A 19,479-nucleotide genomic window follows, 5' to 3' on the forward strand; every position below is an offset into this window, starting at 1 on the left:
AGTGAGGTGTGCTCAGTGCTCACTCTTAATCCTTGTTTGTCCACTGCTCTTCAAGGCAAACCACAGGGACACAGTCTTAACGCCTAGTCATGCTATACTTAATCAGGAAATTACTGTGCAAATAAACTGTAAAAAAGTCTAAATACTAAGCAATAGCCATTGCATACAAAGGTCCCTTTATATAAGAATTACTCGACTGAATTCAAGTGATGGTTAGCTAAGCATGGAGGACTTAAACTAGGCCCAGAACAACATTTGCAGTGAGATCCTAGCTGTGCATCACAGCAGCTTGTGAAATGGTGACATACAGTTGCAATGACACCACCAATTGCCTGGACAGCTTTGATTGGAATTTTCTAGAGCTTCACAGTGAGTCACATTACTAGCCTGGGAGGTTTCTGTCCCACTGCTTTTAGAAGGTTCACATTCAAGTCATTGTCTGTCCTTGTGCATTGCAGGCTATGCTGAAGTCCACCAGACTGCTCACACATTTAATTTTTCCAATTTGGTAATTTCCACCAGGATTTTAATAAATTAAGCATATGATCTATCTTTTGATTCAGAAAAAGTATGTAATGATATATGTTGTAGCTCTTTTTTGTTAGTTCGTTGTTAATTGATAGTGTTCTACTTTGAATTTGGCAGTCTTGCCAGCAGTCTGATCAAAACAATGGTTAAGGAAAAATAACTTTGGAAAGAAAAGGCATAGTTGTGTTTTCTTTACCCTTTACATGTATTCATGTTTTATTCCCATTTGTTTTTGCCTTTCATCCATATTTCAGTAACATCAAGATCAAGAAGACATTTTCATTTTGTTCTGATGTGATGTTCATTTTAATTCCTTGTTGTTCTGATATTTCATCATTTCTCCATGTTTCTCAATACACACTGCCATTTTGGGGCCTCAGACGCCATGGGTTGTTGACCAGTGTGGTGTGAACCTGTGCTTGGCATAAAACAAGACAAAGCTTCAGAACTCTAACCCTTTAGACTTGGCCTCATTTATGTTCATTTTGTGCTACTTTGATTTTTATTTTTTTTAACATTTTGACTTTTGACAGTTAAATGTTGATTTAACTGGCAATAACTTCATCATCCTTCACTCGGTATTCATGTTCTACCCCATCAAAATAACGCTCAGACATTTCTCTTTCAGAATTATTACAGCTACGTTGTACACATGTTACAGCAGAATAAGTTGCAAAATTCAGAAATGTTTTTACTAAAAATGCCCTTTGAATGTTATTTTTATTTCCATAGGTGTTAGAAGAAGCTTCCAAACACTATACACATGCTAGTGAATGTGTCAGGAACACCAAGAAAAATGTTTTGAAATATCTGTAAGTAATATTTCTATTTTTATTGTTTTGTAGCAGTACGAAAAACAGGGTTATTTTTCTCCGCTTTTACTGATTTCAGATAAGTATCCATTGCGTACATATCGATTATTCAAGACCCTTGTCCTGTGTTTCATGTGGAAAGGCAGATCTTACTCACAATATATATAGTTGGAAAAGAAATTATACTGTGCATCCAAATTACAACACCAATATTGTCAAGATGCAAAAATATCTTCAGAAAATAAAAATCAGAAACATAGAAAGTGGAATGTGCTGTCATTTTGAAAATTGAAACACCCTCTCATTTAGTAGATTGTAGTCTGTCCGTCAATTGAATCAGGACCTTAAAGAAAGCTATAGGGGTGTTAGGGGCCAGCAGCAATCTGAGGGAAGAAAGAAAACATTGCAACATAGAATCAGGTTATGCAATATGGCATTTTAACAGCAAAACATTTTACTTTAATTATAGCAGAGGGGAAGGGAAGGATTTTATAAGGTTTGTTTTAAAGTTTGCATTAATTCAGTCATGTGTGGGTTCTGAGTTTAAGGGGTTAGAAAGATTTTCTCATAAACCAAAAGCAAAAAGATTTTAAGGATGGAAAGTCTGATTTTAACTAATTTTTAATTTGTGACTTTGATTTTTTTTTTAGTCTAATAATGAGAAGAAAGATATACAACCAATTTTGTGCACTAACATCCTTGATGACTCCTTGTTTTGTCACCCAGCCTTATTGAATCAGACCATGCTGTCTGGTCCGATGCTGAAGACATACTGGATCAAAGGACACAGTGGACCACACCAAGACAGAGAGCCACCTTGTAGTCTAAGCAAGACAAACTGATTATAACCCAGGTTGTATTAACATTATTTTGCTAACACTCAAATGTGTATTTTGTTTGTTGTTTTGGGGTTATTATTTATAAAAGATGAATGAATACGTAACTTCCTCTCCTGCTGGTTCCAGCACTCTGTCTAATTGCCTGGGGTTACAGATATAAAAGAAACGGGGAAGTATTGAAGTACAATAGCAGTCAGTCCTGTGGTAAGAGTGTGGGATGTGGGGCTTTCTGCTGTGGTCTAAATTAGGGGTGGCCAACTTCAATCCTGGAAAGCCTTGGTGGCTACAGATTTTCTTTTGAACTATTTTCTTAATTAATGACTAGTTTTTGAAACTAATTAAATTCATTTAATTTATTTGCTACTTAAGACTTAGACCCTTTAAATCAGGGCTGAGCAGTGATGGTCCTGGAGAGCTGCAGTGGCTTCAAGGTTTTTGTTCCAGCCCTATTGAAAAATGAGAAATTTTTCATTTTAGTTGTCTCACTTGTTATGATTTTGAGCCCTTAATTGCTTATTTTAGTCTTAAACAACTGTATTCACTGTTTTAACTGCTCCTTATTAGCAATAAGACATCTATACATATAAAAGGCAAAGCCCTCACTGACTCGTCACTAATTCTCCCACTTTCTATATAGATGGGAAGCTGAAATTTCGCATACTCATTCCTTGCAGTGTACTTACAAAAGTTAGGTATGTTTCATGTCCTATTGCAACACCCAAGGGGGGGAAATAGGAGTACACCCTAAACTGTATACTGTACAGTATATAGATAGGGGAAACCCCTCCTCCCTATTTCTGCGACTTCCAATATACGTAGGAAGCCCAAATTTCCCAAGCTCATCCTTTACACTGTACTTACAAAGGTTAAGTATGTTTAATTTTGCGCCATACCCTGTAACGAACTTTCGAAAATAACGTCTTCTTTTTGGCGGTTCTTAACATTATGCCATAAGGAACCTTCGGAACTGACCTCTCCTTTTGGCGATTTCATTCCTTATTTCCATTAACAGACTATTTATTTTACGGCAGAGCTGCACAATGGCCACCTCCGGTCCCCCTTGCTTTTTCTGAATGGCTGCTGTCCACGCATCTACCTTGTGGTTGGCTCCCTGCCTATATACATTAACGATATCCTGAGCTTATGTACCTCCTCATTCGCTTCCTTACTTTCCTCAGCTGTTCGTCGTGCTCACTGCTCCCTTCTCCTTTACTCCACCACTTCAAGCCTGCTATTGTTGGCCTTGCTTTACGCCTTCCTGCTGGTGACTCCTGCCTTTTCGTTTACTCCACCGCTTCAAGGCTGACATTGTTGGGTTTCCTTACTTCCTCATGTCTCTCTCCTCGTGACTGTTGCTTTTTCTTTTACTCCACTGCTTCAAGGCTGTCATTGTTGGGCTTCCTTACTTGCTCACATACGTTTTCTTGGTGCTGACTTCTGCTTTTCATTCCCTCTCCACCGCTTCTCGCCTTCCTTTGTACGTTCTTTCTCAATAGTTACAAGTTTACCCAGAATAACATGTTTATTTCAGTTATCACCGTCAATCACAATTTCACCGACCCGTACCCAGTGGTTTTCATGACCGGAGATTTTGCCTGCCTCTTCCATTCTCTCTCTTACTTATTGCATGGCCATATCAGTCTCAGCCTTGATATCCACAGAGACATTGTGTCTTTTGCACTGAATGACTGGGACAGGTTCAAGGTGTGGACTGACGACAGCACAGGAGACAATTATACTACACAGGACCACTATAGTAGTGAAAAGCTTAAGCTCTCAACCTATGGTTCTGCATGTGAACTGATAGCTGCTGCGGAATTGTTTCATCGTCGCTTTCAAGTGTATAGAAATGGGGAAATATTTTACACCTTTGTACAACCAGGAATGCCTGTTAAACTTCTTAGAAACACGGTTAGTGATTTGGGCAGTGGACACTTCAATGTTTATGAATGTTTCAACGTGGACACAAAGTTATCAATGAAACCTGTTGTATCTTTACAATGGTTGACAAACGCAGAATGTAACTTGAACACAACACGTCCTCCAAATACGAACCTGATTGAAAGAAATAATGATAATGAAATCCTTGATGACAGCAACACTCATAGCAGTGACAAAACAATTACATTCACAATCAGGTTATGTTATTTTTAAAATGTTTCCTTTTCTTTTTCATAACTTCTTTAACACACTACTTCTCTGCTGCAAAGTGGGGTTATTTTGCTAGTAAATAATAAAGGAACCAGCAGTTCTTCATCCTGATTGTATCCGTATCCACTCATGTGTATTCTTCATTCACTATTTGGTTTAATTATATACTGAGAAAAAAACTGAAGTAAACTGAAAATTACTCATCTGTTTTAGGCTTCAAATCACTTGGATGATACATGTGTCATTAGAAAGGAAAAAACATCTACAGTATGATTTAAGAATGAACTGACATGGTAGAGTTAAAAGACTAACAAGCCATGAAACAAGATAAGATGTGTTATTGGTGAGGATTGGCATCTAATTAAGCAATTGAGTTGGAACAAAAACCTGCAGCCTCTACAGCTCTCCATGGTCAGAGCTGGCCACCCCTGGTCTCTATAATAAAGAGTCTAAATGAACAAACAGGGTTACCCCAGGTCCCTACTATGATGAAATCCAACTAAATTAAAAACAATTACAATTACTTCTACTTGTAAAATACATTTTCTCTTAGAGAGACTTCCAAAATGTTTCACTGAACAAGTTAACATGCAGTTGGCTAGCCTGGTGGAATCATTTATAATCTTACTAGGTGTATAAGCCTGGGCTGTAAAAAGTCTGGGGTCCTAGGAACTATTAAAATTGTCAGAAAAATACTGAAATGTAGAGTTGTCAGGAAATTGAAAGGAACTACTGAGGTTTTGTTTTGCTGACGTGAGGGCCCCGCTTGTGTTATAAGCGGCTAAGAGAGTTTTCGGTTTTCTCTGAGGTGGAGCCCTCACCCCGACTCCACCTCTCACTTCCAGGCCAGGCAGACACACACACTTCCACACGTAGACATTCATACATAAAATGATCTCTTCATCTTGGTTTAGTTTCCCACTAAAATGAATAGTTAAGGGTTCCGGCTTCAGTTTATCTATCGTATTGACTTCCTAAAACATGCCACTGGATTAATTGGTACAACTAATCTGACTTTGGTGACATTCTGGTGAATGAGTGAGTGTGCCTTATGATTGAATGGCATCTTGTCCATGGTTAGTTCCTTTGTTGCTCTCCTGAAATCCAAGATGCAGTGCAGTGCTCAGAAATTCACAGAAAGGATTTTCACTGTCTGCTTGGCATTCACAGCCTAACTTCCCCACTGCCTTACTTATGGTAAGCATCAAGACCAGCACACAAAACATAAAAAATAACCTTGAGTTGCCTAGTTTTGGCAGCAACAGAATGACAAAAGAAAAATAGAGGAACGGCGTGTTGCGCAAAACCCTGCCAGGCGGCCCTAATGCTGGCCAGAAACAAAGTAAGCTACAGGAAGATCTATGCTGAGCTCTCAAGTGGTTGCTTCACACCCTGACTTTAACACATTCATCATGGAAACCTGCCTGCTTAACTAACCCCTAAATAAGTGTTAGGACACCACAGTGCTGAAAAGAAAACATGTAAAGGCAACCGCAAAAAGCAGGGATTCTAAACAAAGGAATAAGCCATTAAAAGTGGCAAAAGGATGTACATAAGGTGGTTTTGAATGCAAGTAATAATTTTGGTGCGTTGTTTCATTAATCAACCTTTTATGGCATTGTTATTTTTTGTCACCATGTAGGTGATGTCAGCACAGCACCATTTTCCTCTTTGTTTGTTTGCATTGCCAGTCACATAACCGATGGCTGCATAGATAGAGACATTAGGTATTGCCGCAGTATTGCCTACATTGTAGATAAAAACAAATAAAAATACACAATTCTGCAATAGTAATATGGGGAAGTGCTTTAAAGACAGTAAGGAACTGTTTGCATTGTGTTTTCAACATCAAGCTTTGGTTTGAATGTTGACAATCAGTTTTCTGTCCTCCCTTTGCTTGTACTTTTGACTTTTCTTATACTGTACTTTGCCAATTGAAAGCTTCATTTCCTGGTCCAACAATCTGTGATTTTTGTCCTTTTTTGTCAAGCTAGCTAGTGCACAGGCAGAGATGAAAAAAGGTGCTACAAAATACTAAATTACTGAAAGTCAAAATGTCCATAAGCATACAGTATATCATATGCTTATCTTAAATCCTGGTAGAAATAATCAAATTAAAAATACAGATCTTTTCCGGAGATCTAATGATCTGACCAAGCTTTTGAAACTTCCCATCACAGAATCCTGTCTGTCATAACATGTGACAACCCCCATGATGTCATGACATGGTGGCTATCATGGTTCCCTCGAAACAGACGAAGATTGCCAGAAAACAAAGCAAAAAGAATATAAATGATAAAAAGCTACAATTCTATGCAAAAAGCGGGTCTCCATCTGCTAGGTCTTAAAAAGGAGTCTGTATGCCTTGCCCATTCTGGCTCAGGTTAAACTAGACATCTTCTGGTGCATTGGAGCACATCATCAGTGGTGGGGTAATCAGGTGTTTTGGGTCTTTCAGTATCAGATACCATCACCCAGCTGATCTCACCAAGGCAGATTAGGCCCTAAGCCGTGTCTCAGTTTCACTCACACTCCACGCCTCACTCCTCCTGGTCCACAGCCATCTAGAGTAACGTTCTGGCACCTCTAATAAGCTCTTGATGCTCCTGCTCTTGCAGGACCACACTCAACAAACTGTAGACTCTGCTAAGGGACTTGCCGGCAAAACTACTGGAGCCCACCACTACTGGCTGTATTCAGCCCTTTTCCTCTCATTATCCTCATCCATTTTGTCTTCCCAGTGCATAATGAGCCCCAACATACTGTCACCACCTCCCTAGTTGATTCAAGCAATAGGACAATGATACTCCTCAAGGTGGTCGGAAATCTCAGTTGCTTACCTTGGTCAGCCACTTCTACTTCCTGTCCTGTGTAGATGCAAGCAGCTGTGCCTTTCTGGGACTGAGGCAGCTCTCCTTCCCCAGCAAATCTAATAATGCATCATAGTTGGAGGCGTTTGATGTTACTAATAACATTGGAGATTGTTTATACTAACTCTGTTAGCATTTCGTATTTGTGCCGATGATAGGACCCTTCTCCCAGTGCCTTGGGGCAGCTGCTAAGCATATCCTCTTTTGTCCCACTTATTAGGCACAACAGGCATGCTGGTGTTTCTGCCTTTCTTCACGTGAAGAGGTTGGATGATTTAGGCAGAAGATCACACTCTGCTTGAATCAGAGAGTCAATATGATGGAGCATTGTTTTCCAAAGCTTGGGTCTCATGAACTTATATACTAGTGCTGCCTCCCTTCTTATCCATTTTGCAACTGTCTCTTGTTAACTGTCCTTCTTGCACAAACCTCCTTAACTCCTGCCTGCATCTCTTCCTCTACCAATCTGTGCTGATTTTTGCCTTGAGCCTACCCATACTGCACCACCATATCATTGCCAAGGTCAGCTCTCCCAGTGGCCACAACTCACACCTTGTGCCATTGGCACGATTTGGCCAGCTCCACCACTTCCAGTGCTCTCCATGTCCTCCCTGTTCTTACCTTGATTGTGACATCTGAGTCACTGGAGTTACTGTATTGCAACACCTGTCTTGTACAAGCCACCATAAACTGCAACAATAAGAGGCCCATTTGAGATATCAGGGGAGAGAAAGGGAAAAATGTGCCACCAAGAGAAGCTGAAAATGGAGTTTTCTTCTGGTGGCATCAGTGGAAATGTCTGGAAGAATCAGATAAGATTTGTACAAATGCTTAATTGTTAACACTTTCTGTTTATGACAACAGGGGAGGAAGTGGGTGACTTAATATGCTGCCATGACTCTGAAAGTGCTATATCCATGTTCTGAGTGGTTCACCTCCAGAATTAACTTTTATTTGTTTTTGTGCTGAATTGATCTACTTGCTTTTTCTCATTTTGAACATGACATCATAGTGTTGACATTTTGGTTATAGTTTTAGTTGCTATTGCCAATATCTTGACTGTTCACAGCATGGAGATGGCTATGGTGTTTGTAGTAATGGTGCTCATTGACAATCATGTGATCACGCACAATATCATAATGTTTGTATTTAAAAAGATGAAGGACTCCATGTCCAAGCTATGAATTCTCTTTATTCTAAGCTCCTTTTCATTAGAGATACTGGAAGCTAAAAGGTGCTTCCATGAGCAGTTCAGTACTATTCTTGCACCATTTCCTTCAACTTTGATTTTGGTATTTTGCATTAATGGCTATCATTTTATCAATTGATTTCCGATATTCCAGATCCCAGCCAATTTCCTGACTAGCAATCTTTACTATTTTAATCTCTTGGTCAATCTAGCTGAGTACTTTACCATCTGATCTATGATAAATCTATCATAATGACAACACTTTGATCCTTTTCTGTATCTCCAAGTCTGCTGCCTTTGCCCGTTTTTGCCCAGCTCTTCTGAATAATGTGACAATGTTCACCATTTTTAGTAAAGAGTGAAAGAATTCACATGGAACTCAGTCTTTTGCATCACAAAACAATTTGCAAAACAAATTGCATTTTGTTTGCAGTGAAATTCACGGCAATGACACAAGATGAAAGATGTCATGTTCTGACTGAAAGCACTTGCATACTTTAATTTCTCATATGCCTGACTGTCATTTAGTATTTAAATAAATCTTTAGTTATATGGAGAATACACAGATGATGCATTTAGTGTGATTTCATGTAGAAAACAAGCAACAGGTCACATTAAAAAAAAACACACTGTGCTTTTCCATGAGGATGTGAACAGAAGGCATGAATATTGTACCATGTAGCTACAGTAAGAACATGGACATCAAGGGTGAATGTGTTTTTGGAGAGGAATATTCCTTGCTTTTCCCCACAACAAAAAAATCTTTAAAATTAAGTGAGTTTTTGCATTTTGCAATTGCCAAAACCACCCAAAAAACATTTTTCAGTGTAAGTTCTGTGAATCTGCATCTAAATCAAAACTTGCCTGTTTCCCTCATCATTAACTGTCATAGTAGCTGACTCCTTTTAAACTCCAGGGTTAATTCTGCAGATGAGCGTTTCAAGCTCATTCATTACGTCCACTTACAACTCGTTTTGCGCCCTGGTTAAAGGACACTGCGGCCGTAGATCTTATATTCTTTTCCTCCTTTTTAAATAAAAAGAATCGTGGACTCATTGATGCCGTAATGGCGTCCTACAGCATTGTAGCTTTTCCCTTCCTTCAACATATCCAAAACGTTTACCTTTTCGCCAATCATTAACATCTTCCGTTGGCGCTTGGGCATGGCCCATGAAGCAGTAGCAGGAGGAGATCATTTTGGAGCCATAATGAAGGGCTTGACTATTCACAGAGATAAACACAAAAGAGCACAAAAGTTAACTGTTTACACAACGAAACACATCGATACTGAATGAGCGAGACGAGACTTCCTGGTTCGACTGAATCGAATTCGGCGCTCCGTCGCTGAGCCATTCAGTGCACATGAACTTAACTGCGTGCTCTTATTGGGTAGCTTCTCAGCCATCCGCCAATAGCGACCCTTGTATGAAAACAACTGGGCAAACCAACTGAGGAAGCATGTACCAGAAGTAAAAAGACCCACTGTCTGCAGAAAACCATGAAGCAGTGAAAAATCCGTGTTATATATATATAGATATGTTTGCATATAAAACCCGCGAAAGTCAAAGTACGATATAGCGAGGGATTACTGTATAGCAATATATAGACAAATACAGGTAGTCTCCAAGTTACGAACTTCCGACCTACGACTTACAAATGGGGCCGCAGCTGCGATGCATGCGCCTCAGTAACTGCCACTCCGTCATCTTTGGCCTGGGGACACTGCAAGCGGTGGCTGGACGGAGGCTGGAGGGGTGCGATTTCGCTGCTCGCACAGTGTAGTGTCCCTTGGGCGGCTCCCGGTGGCAAGCTGTGACCTGTGGTCCATAGTCACCAGGGCCACAGCTATCGCTTGCGTGCAGGGTGGAGGCTTAATTGGGCAGTTCGCTGCCCACCCACCACGCTGCCGCAGCTACTGTAGCTCCATACTGTAGTGGAGGTGACTATGTAGTGAGCGGGTGGTGAACCGCCCCTCGCCGCCCCCATTCATTCTCAATAGCAAGCCTGCTTGTTCTGTTACGCACATAGCAGCAAGTTGTCTCTTGCCAGTACATCAGACGTGTTGATGATGGGTGCCTTCCTGCTGTGATAATGTGTAGAGTGCTGTGCAGAAGAGTTCACCCGGAGTAACCCGGGGCTGCCTGTATAAGAATATATAAGATGGAAAAACTGAAATTAGTGAGAGAGGAAAATGTGATTCATGAATACATAGTTTTAGGTAAACCCATGATTGATATAGATATTACTGTGTACCATCTAGAGGTGCTTTTTCCTCTATCTTTAAAAGATTGTAGCCCCTCTGAAAAATCGATGCATTCATTTTACAGGGCAAAACAGATAAACAATGGGGAGCAGAGCAAATGAATTCCATGGACAGGACACCATACTGGTTTCATATAGTGTAAACTTTTAAACTAGAGCACAGAGTGTCACATTTTTATAAGATCAGAAGTGGCCAAAAATGGCTGCTATCCAGAGAATGAGAAGTGCTGCGGCTCTTTTTATAGTTTTGGCACAAGGACAGCCACTTTGTACTAGGGTTAAATGGGCACCAACACTTTGTGTAGTGGCCCACAGTCTAGGGAGCCGCTATCAGTTGCAGGCAGGTCACAGGCAAACCGCAGGCTGGAGGCCTCCCATTGTTCACCTCTGTGTGCTGTATAATTAATCTTAATGAGCTCCAAACTCTCAAGACAGAACTGCCCCAGGAATCAGCACCAGAGCTGTGTTCTCAGCTTGTAGTTCCACTAAATAAATTATTTTTTAACTGCACACTTTGTAGAACAGCCAGCTGTGTGTGTTTAAAAAATTTAAGGTGCAGACATATTACTGAGGTTAGCTTTTTAGTCCGTATACATCAAAGCATGTGAGTAAAATACTGCAATTAGACAATGCAGAAAATGCTAAAGAGATTATTTGCTCAAAAATACTATTTTTCTTAAATCACATAATATCCGTTAAGAAAGACAAAAATACATGTTTCAGTACTAGATGTTGTATGCGATATTTCACATTTTCATTTCCACACATCTGGAAAAGTGCTGAGTTATGGCACATGGTTAGTGCTGCTGGTCCACAGCTCCAGAGGTTTGAATTTGATCCTGGTCACTGCATACATGGAGTTTTTACATTTGTCTCATTTCCATATGAATTTTTACTGAATTAATTTTGTTCCACTCCCTAAATACTGGTTGACATCTCTTAATTTATTTCCATAACATTTACAGTTGTTTGCAATTTCCTTTTGTCAAGCAATCTGACTGAAACATACTATGCATACAAAATAAGTACTTCATTAACCAACCGCCCACAATAAATCAAACAAAAAACTTGCACATGCATTATACAAAATTGGTTCAGATCCAATCAGAATGAGTATGGACATGTGCTTGTGTGCCCCATTTTGAATTGGCATCCTATGCACCACTGGGTCTTATATTTTGCCTGATGCAGCCTGGCTCAGCGCCTGTTTGATCTTCAAAAAATGGATTGATGGATGAACAAGAGAGCCAATGAAGTTTGGGTATGGCACAAAAAATATAACAACTGCAGATACTGCAAGCAAGCAATGACAGTTCTTCATAACAATGAGACAGAGTGAAGAAAGGGCGGGAGGGGGGACTTAAAAAGATACGTTACATCATCCACATTAATGTTTCTACCCCTTCCTCTGCAGTATGAATGAATGAGGATGTGGGACGTATCATGAGAGTTGCACAAATCACTAAGAAGATGCACAAACTGGTTCCGCCATGTGGGATGTCCATCCATTTTCCAACCCGCCAAATCCGAACACAGGGGTCTGCTGGAGCCAATCCCAGTCAACAAGGCAGGAACCAGTCCCGGGCAGGGTGCCAACCTACCGCAGGACACACACAAACACACACTAGGGCCAGTTTAGAATCGCCAATCCACCTAGCCTGCATGTCTTTGGACTGTGGGAGGAAACCCACACAGACACGGGGAGAACATGCAAACTCCACGCAGGGAAGACCCGGGAAGCGAACCCGGGTCTCCTAACTGCGAGGCAGCAGCGCTACCACTGCGCCACCGTGCCGCCCATGTGGGATGTAATAGTGACAAATTAGCAGCAAAGACAGCCCAATGCCTCAGTCTACAAGGAAAGCGGCCACACAGGAGATCAAAGCAAAAATGGCTTGATCAGGTCAAAGTATACATGCAAGAAGTCAACGTTGTATCTGGAGATCTTTTAGAGCTGAACAAGTGGAGAAGTAAGGAAAGTACTAGGAAGAATATTCCTTCCTCTGAAAATTGGGACTCAGCAACAGAGATTATTCACTTTGTTACCAACAGTCTAATAATGGATCATTCCAAATATGTGGTGACTTCAATTACAGGACTTTGGGTGGAACAAAGACAAACTTCAGTCAGTATGTGTCATGATCCACTCATAGATACAATAAGCTGGACCTGCTTTATTTAAATTAAATGCCTTTAAATGTAAACCTGTGGCACAGAGGTGTAGATATGACCACAATATTATGCCACCTACAAACTGGTTATTAGACTGCAACAAATCTCTGTACGTTTTGGAGGGTTGTTATTTGTTAATGATAATAGATCTGTTGCCGTATAATAACTGGCTTGTAGGTGGGTGTACAGTGGATCAGATTATGGTCAGACTTGCCCAGCTGAGCCATAGGTTTTAATTTAAAGGCATTTAATATTTAAGTAAAGCAGGTTCAACATGTTGTGTCTATGAATGGAACATAACACATTTTAATATATATTTTGTTTTCTCTCTGTAAATCACCACCTTATCATCATGGAGGAGTTTGTGTGTGTCAATAATCTGGTAGTGCCTACCAAGGCAAATTGGTCCTAGGTGAGGGATTAGACTAATTGTGGTTCATACTGACCTTTATGAAAAGCATAATCAAGCACCTAGTGGTTGGGCTTTTACTTATGAGGCCCTCCTGGGCACAACTCAAAAGAGCATTATAGGGCCATCCTCCAGTGAGCCGTCCACCTGCAAGAGGATTCATAGCAGTCCATTGCATTGTGCCTTGGGCAAGAGTAGAAGGCAGGTGCTTTTGTGGAAAGATTCCCAGGTGCTAAAACTCTCTGTAAAGACATGGAATGTCACTTGTCCAGCAGCTCACCTCAATGCACAGCAAGGCCACTGGAACCAAACTCCTTGAGAGTGGCTGGACTTTATTCCACTCCAGAGTTGTATGGGCCTACTCATAGTAACCCAGCTCTGTAATTGCTTTGGAGTTTATCACAGAGAACTACAGAGTCGTCTCCATGCATCTTTGAGTTGGGGGAAGGGCTCTGACTGTTGTCTGTGCTTATGCAGTGACAATAGGGTCAGAGTATTTGGCCTTCTTGGAGACCTTGGGGGTAGTGCTGGAAAGTGCTCCCCCTAGGACCCAATCATTCTACAGGGGGACTTTAATGATAATGTTCACCCGGGCAATGACACTGAAGCCTGAAATGGTGTTATTGGGAGGAGCAGCTTACCTGATCTGAACCTGAGTGCTGCCTTGAACGAAAGTTACAGTTTGTCCATAACAAACACCATATTCAAGTATAAGGGTATTTATAAGTGCACTCTAGCCCATAGGTCAATTATAGATTTTATATTCATGTCATCAGATCTGTGACCAAATATCTTAGACTCTCAGGTGAAGAGAGGTGTTGAGCTGTCAACTGTTTGATTGTGAGTTGGATCAGATGGCAGGGGAAGATACGTGCTTTTGAAGGCTATTCGGTCCCTTTACAACTGAAGCAAGGGTTTGGCTTACGTTGTATTGCAGCAAGTCAAACTTATTCCTAGTGAGTGTGGGACTCTACCAGGGCGGACCTCTGTCACTGATTCTGTTCATAAGTTTTATGGACAAAATTCTTAGGCACAGCCAAGGAGTAAAGGGTGTCCAATTTGATGATCTCAGGATTGCATCTCTTCTTTTTGCAGATGATGTGGTCCTGCTGTCTTCACTGAGCTGTGATCTTGAATGCACACTGGGGCAGTTTGTAGCCAAATGTGATGCAGATCACCACCTTCACCTCTGAGGTCATGGTTTTCAGCTGGGAAAGGGTAGAGTACACTCTCCAGATTGGGGATGAGGTGCCAAATGCAAGAGTTTAAGTATCTTAGGGTCTTGTTCATAAGTGAGGGAAGAAGGGAGCGGGAGATTGACAGGCAGATTAGAGCAGCAACTGCAGTCATCCACATGTTGTACTATTCAGTTGTGGCAAAGAGAAAACTGGTGAAGCTCTCAAATTACCAGTCTATCTATGTCACCATCCTTACCTATGGCCACAAGCTTTGGGTAGTGATTGAAAGAACTAGATTGTTAATACAATTGGCAGAAATTATCTTCCTTTGCAGGGTGTCTGGGCTTAGCCTTAGAAATAAGGGTGAGGAGTGCAGACATTTGGGAGTTGCTCAAAGTAGAGTTGTTGCTCCTCTACATAAAAAGGAGCCAGTTAAGGTGGTTTGGGAATCTGATTAGGAAGCCTCTTTGACACTTCCCTTGGTAAGTGTTTTGGACATGTCCAGTTGAGGGAAGATTTTAGGGGATTATGTCCCCCAACTGGCCTGGGAACACTTTGGTATCTCCTTGGAGGTGTTGAAGAAGGTGGTGGGGAAAGGGACGCCTTAATATCTCTGCTCAGACTGTTGCCCCTGTAAACCATATCCAGATAGGCAACAGAAAATGAATGGATGGATGGATTTCTCTTCTTGGTTAACGTCCTCTTTGGGACAAATAAAGGTATCTATCCATCCATCCATTATCCAACCCATTATATCCTAACTACAGGGTCACAGGGGTCTGCTGGAGCCAATCCCAGCCAACACTGGGTGCAAGGCAGGAAACAAACCCCGGGCCGGGCACCAGACCACCACAGATAAAGGTATCTATCTATCTATCTATCTATCTATCTATCTATCTATCTATCTATCTATCTATCTATCTATCTATCACTGGGAAATCCAACATTAAATGGTATTTAATATGGAAAAGGCTATCAACAAATGTGGGAGTTAGTGTGTGAACAGCAGTGGACTAGTACTCTGTCCAGGGTTGGTCACTGCCTTAGTATAGCTTCTTGCCCAAGTCCCTCATCTTGAGTTGGACTAAGCATGATAGGCAGATGGATGGAAAAAGTGGAAAATGTTAAAAATAAGCAAAAAGAACAGGAATTATAATTATCCTCCAGGGAATTTACTGAAGCCATTAAAAATGTAAATAAAATGTTAAGATGCTTCATTATAAAGGATGAATATAAATCAAACGATGTTATCCCCAGACTTCATGTAGTGTCCATGTGCAATACATTACAGAAAAGCTAGAGCACTAATAAAAGCTTCCAGTGTAGAGCAGATGAATGTGACGGTTCCATGGTTACACCACCTCAAATATCTTTAAATATAATGTGAACACTTACTGCATTTGTTTTTTACCAATTTTCTTCTTCAGTCTATTATTATTCTACTATGAGAGTGTAGGGGAAAACAAAATGGGATTGCAAGGGTTACTTTCACTGTACAGTACAATATGGCTTCAGATTCACCAATGCTTATCCATTCAACACATCAAAGAGTGTCACTAACTGCCTTTGACAGATTTGTATTCTTTAAGATGGACTTAATCCATCGATAAACTAGTGATATTTACATGTCCAGTCCACTATGCTCCGTACTATTTAGGACTTCTGTATAACCCAGAAGTGCTTCCAACAGGCAAAGCCCTGGCACCAGAAGTACTCCCGGGTCCTCAATAAAACAGACCACACTCCCTTGTCCAGGCGATTTGGAGCTGGGAGGAAGGAAGGCAACATTCAACTGGAGGAGGGCAGTGCAGTGGAGAAAAGTGAGGTGATTGTAGATGAGACCGACTGAGTGGTGGTCGCTGGCTCCGTTTTATTGGGTACCCGGAAGTGCTCCAGGTGGTTGATTGCCGACATCTGGCTGCACTTCCGGGTAAGGCGAAACCAGTGTCCAAAAGGGGCCAGCCGCTCCTTTTGCAGCACTCCCTGGCGGTGCCTGAGGAACCCCACAGAGCTGCATAGAACTCAAATCCCCATGAAGCCCCGGGGGAGCCCAAGGCACTGCTGCAACCCAGGGAGGCTGCCATCTAGCATCCAGGGGTGATACTGGGCTTCCCACCCTTGTCTCCCTGGCAGATGTGGTAAAAGGGAGTCCTGGCCAGGCATGGACCCCGGCTATCCGTCACAATATATATGTACAGTATATATATATATATATATATATATACTAGCAAAATACCAGCAGCAGAGTGGAGAAGTAGTGTGTTAAAGAAGCAATGAAAAGAAAAGGAAACATTTTGAAAATAACGTAACATGATTGTCAATGTAATTGTTTTGTCACTGTTGTGAGTGATGAGTGTTGTTGTCATATATATATATATATATATATATATTTACACACACACATAAACATATATATATATACATATCTATACATATACACATATATACATACATATATATCTACATATATACACATACATATACACACACACATAAATCCATACATACACACAAATACATATATATATATATACATACATACACACACACATATATAAACATATATACATATACATACATATCTACATATATACACACACAGCTATTTCAGATCAGTGCAATACGCTGCATTTGTTAAAACGGATGACTCCGCTCTTACGTGCAAGTCTGCGTGTATATTATGAACTATCGTATTTGTTCAAGTTCTATTTAAATTTTAAATAGAAGGAATTTTTATTTAGTCGACAGAAATATCTTTGGTAGGAATGGTAAAACAGACAGGAATATTATTCGTGAATAAATCAACTCAAACCTTAAACAACTTATAATATTTTGCTCTCCATAAAAATATATCCTGTCTAAATTATACAAGTTAGAAATAAAGTAAACGTTAAAAGAACAAACATTCAAATTTCTTTACTCTTATGTAATTTTATATAAAAAATAAACTTAGATTTTAAATATCCCAAAAGATTTTGCTCTCCATAAAAATATATCCTGTCAAAATTATACAAATTCAAATATGAACATGCTGCATAACAAAACCTGGAAATATAAATAAAATGTGTTCCTTTCAGCAATAACAAATCAAATCATTCAGTTGTCTTTGCTCATATGTCATTTTAGAGCTGGACGCCTGGCATCTTTTTTTGGCCACAAGTTCGTTTCTGTTTGCTGTGAGGTTCTGTGTTGTGGAGATTCTCAGGATGGATTGCAGGTGCTCATCAGTGAGGCGACTCCTGTGTGCTGTTTTGTTAGTCTTTATCACTGAGAAGAGCTTCTCACACAGATATGTGCTACCAAACATGCACAAGGTTCGAGCCGCATGTAGACGGACTTTTTTTGTTCTTCAAAGTCACCAAAGCGCCGCAAACTCAGTGCGCTCAGTTTATCAGCAAAGTGCGTATTTGGGAACACCGTAGTGACGACTTGGTTTAACATTACTTGGCAACAGGGAAAGTGGGGCAAGGTGCACTGGTGCATTTGTGTCTCCCATAAAAGCAGCTTCACTTGAAATCACTTTGTGATTGTGCACGGGTTAAAACGTCCGCTGAAGTGTCAGATTCTTATTTAATTATGCTGCTTTCTGTATCTTCTGCATTGCATTCAGGTTACCCTGATGTTTTATCTCATAGTGCCGTCTTAGATTAAATTCTGTAATTACAGCCACATTAGCTCCACAAATGAGACACACGGGTTCAGTAAACATATACTCAGCCTCCCATCGGTTTTTAAAGGCTCTATTTTCAGAATCAACTTTTCTCTTCAGCATCGTGTGAGCTAGCTTCGCAATAACTTGTTCGGCAAGGCGGCTGAAGCGCTGCATTATGGGATCTGTAGTTTATTGTGTTACCAGCGCTTCATATACCCGGCTTTAATAACAATAATACAGTATATAAAATGATCTCGGGCGGATATAATTACACGCCGGGCGGATGTGGCCCGCGCCTCTTTAGTTTGACACATATGGACTAAATAGAACTTGAAAAGATATATTTTTTCAAATGTGATCGCGCAATTCAAATAGAGTTGACGCACACTACAGCCTGCATCCTCCCCTCGCTGTTACTTTTTTACCGTTCATCTAATGAATACACTGAGTATGGCTTTACCAAAACAATCATTGATGGTGAATAAAGTATCCATTATTCGAGTATGTAGATCGGCATATATATATATATATATATATATATATATATATATATATATATATATATATATATATATATATATATATATATACCGCGTATCGCGGAGAAGTAGTGTGTTAAAAAGCTAGAAAAGAAAAGGGAACATTTTAAAAATAACGTAACATGACTGTCAATATACAGTATTTGTTTTGTGAGTGTTACTGAGTGTTGCTGTCATCAAGGATTTGATTATCATTATTTCTTTCAATCAGGTTCGTATTTGTAGGATGTGTTGTGTTCAAGTTACATTCCGTGTTTGTCAATCGTTGTAAAGATGACAGGTTTCATTCATCGATTCGTTTCTTACTGCATCAATAAACAGCTCGTCTTCTTCTTTATCTGAGACCTGACACACTGCATGCACGGGTTTTTTACACTGTCTTCCTTTAGCGGGACATTGACTTTTTCCACCGTGTGCTTTGTTTCCGCAGTAGCTGGATTTATGAATATGCTTATCAGACGCTTCATATTTTTTGCTGCCTTTTCAATTGTGTAATTCGGTTTTTGTTCAGCGCTCTTTGGAACTGTTGCCTTTTATTTGTGCACTGCGTCAGTTCACGTGAGCCGCTTGGTGTACATGCATCGAAGGTTCCCAGCTGTGCTGGTGCCATCTCGTGCTATGTCCATGGCTGTATTTAATGTTACCTTAGTCCTGGCACTTAAAACTTTCTCTCGCAGTTTCGCTGAGTTTGTGTCAAACACCACCCTGACCATCTCATCTTCCTCTCCATAAACACAGTCCTTCACCCGTGAATATTTAGTGGGAGTTTGCTATTGGATTGCCGCTGACGGACGGCCTTATATGGGCAGGCACTAAATTACAAACGCCAGCGCAGCCTGTCTATGAACTTAATTTAAAGTGTAGGTTTACATCGTGCT

Source organism: Polypterus senegalus, chromosome 2 (assembly GCF_016835505.1).
Source record: "Polypterus senegalus isolate Bchr_013 chromosome 2, ASM1683550v1, whole genome shotgun sequence".
In the NCBI taxonomy this organism is placed as follows: domain Eukaryota; kingdom Metazoa; phylum Chordata; class Cladistia; order Polypteriformes; family Polypteridae; genus Polypterus; species Polypterus senegalus.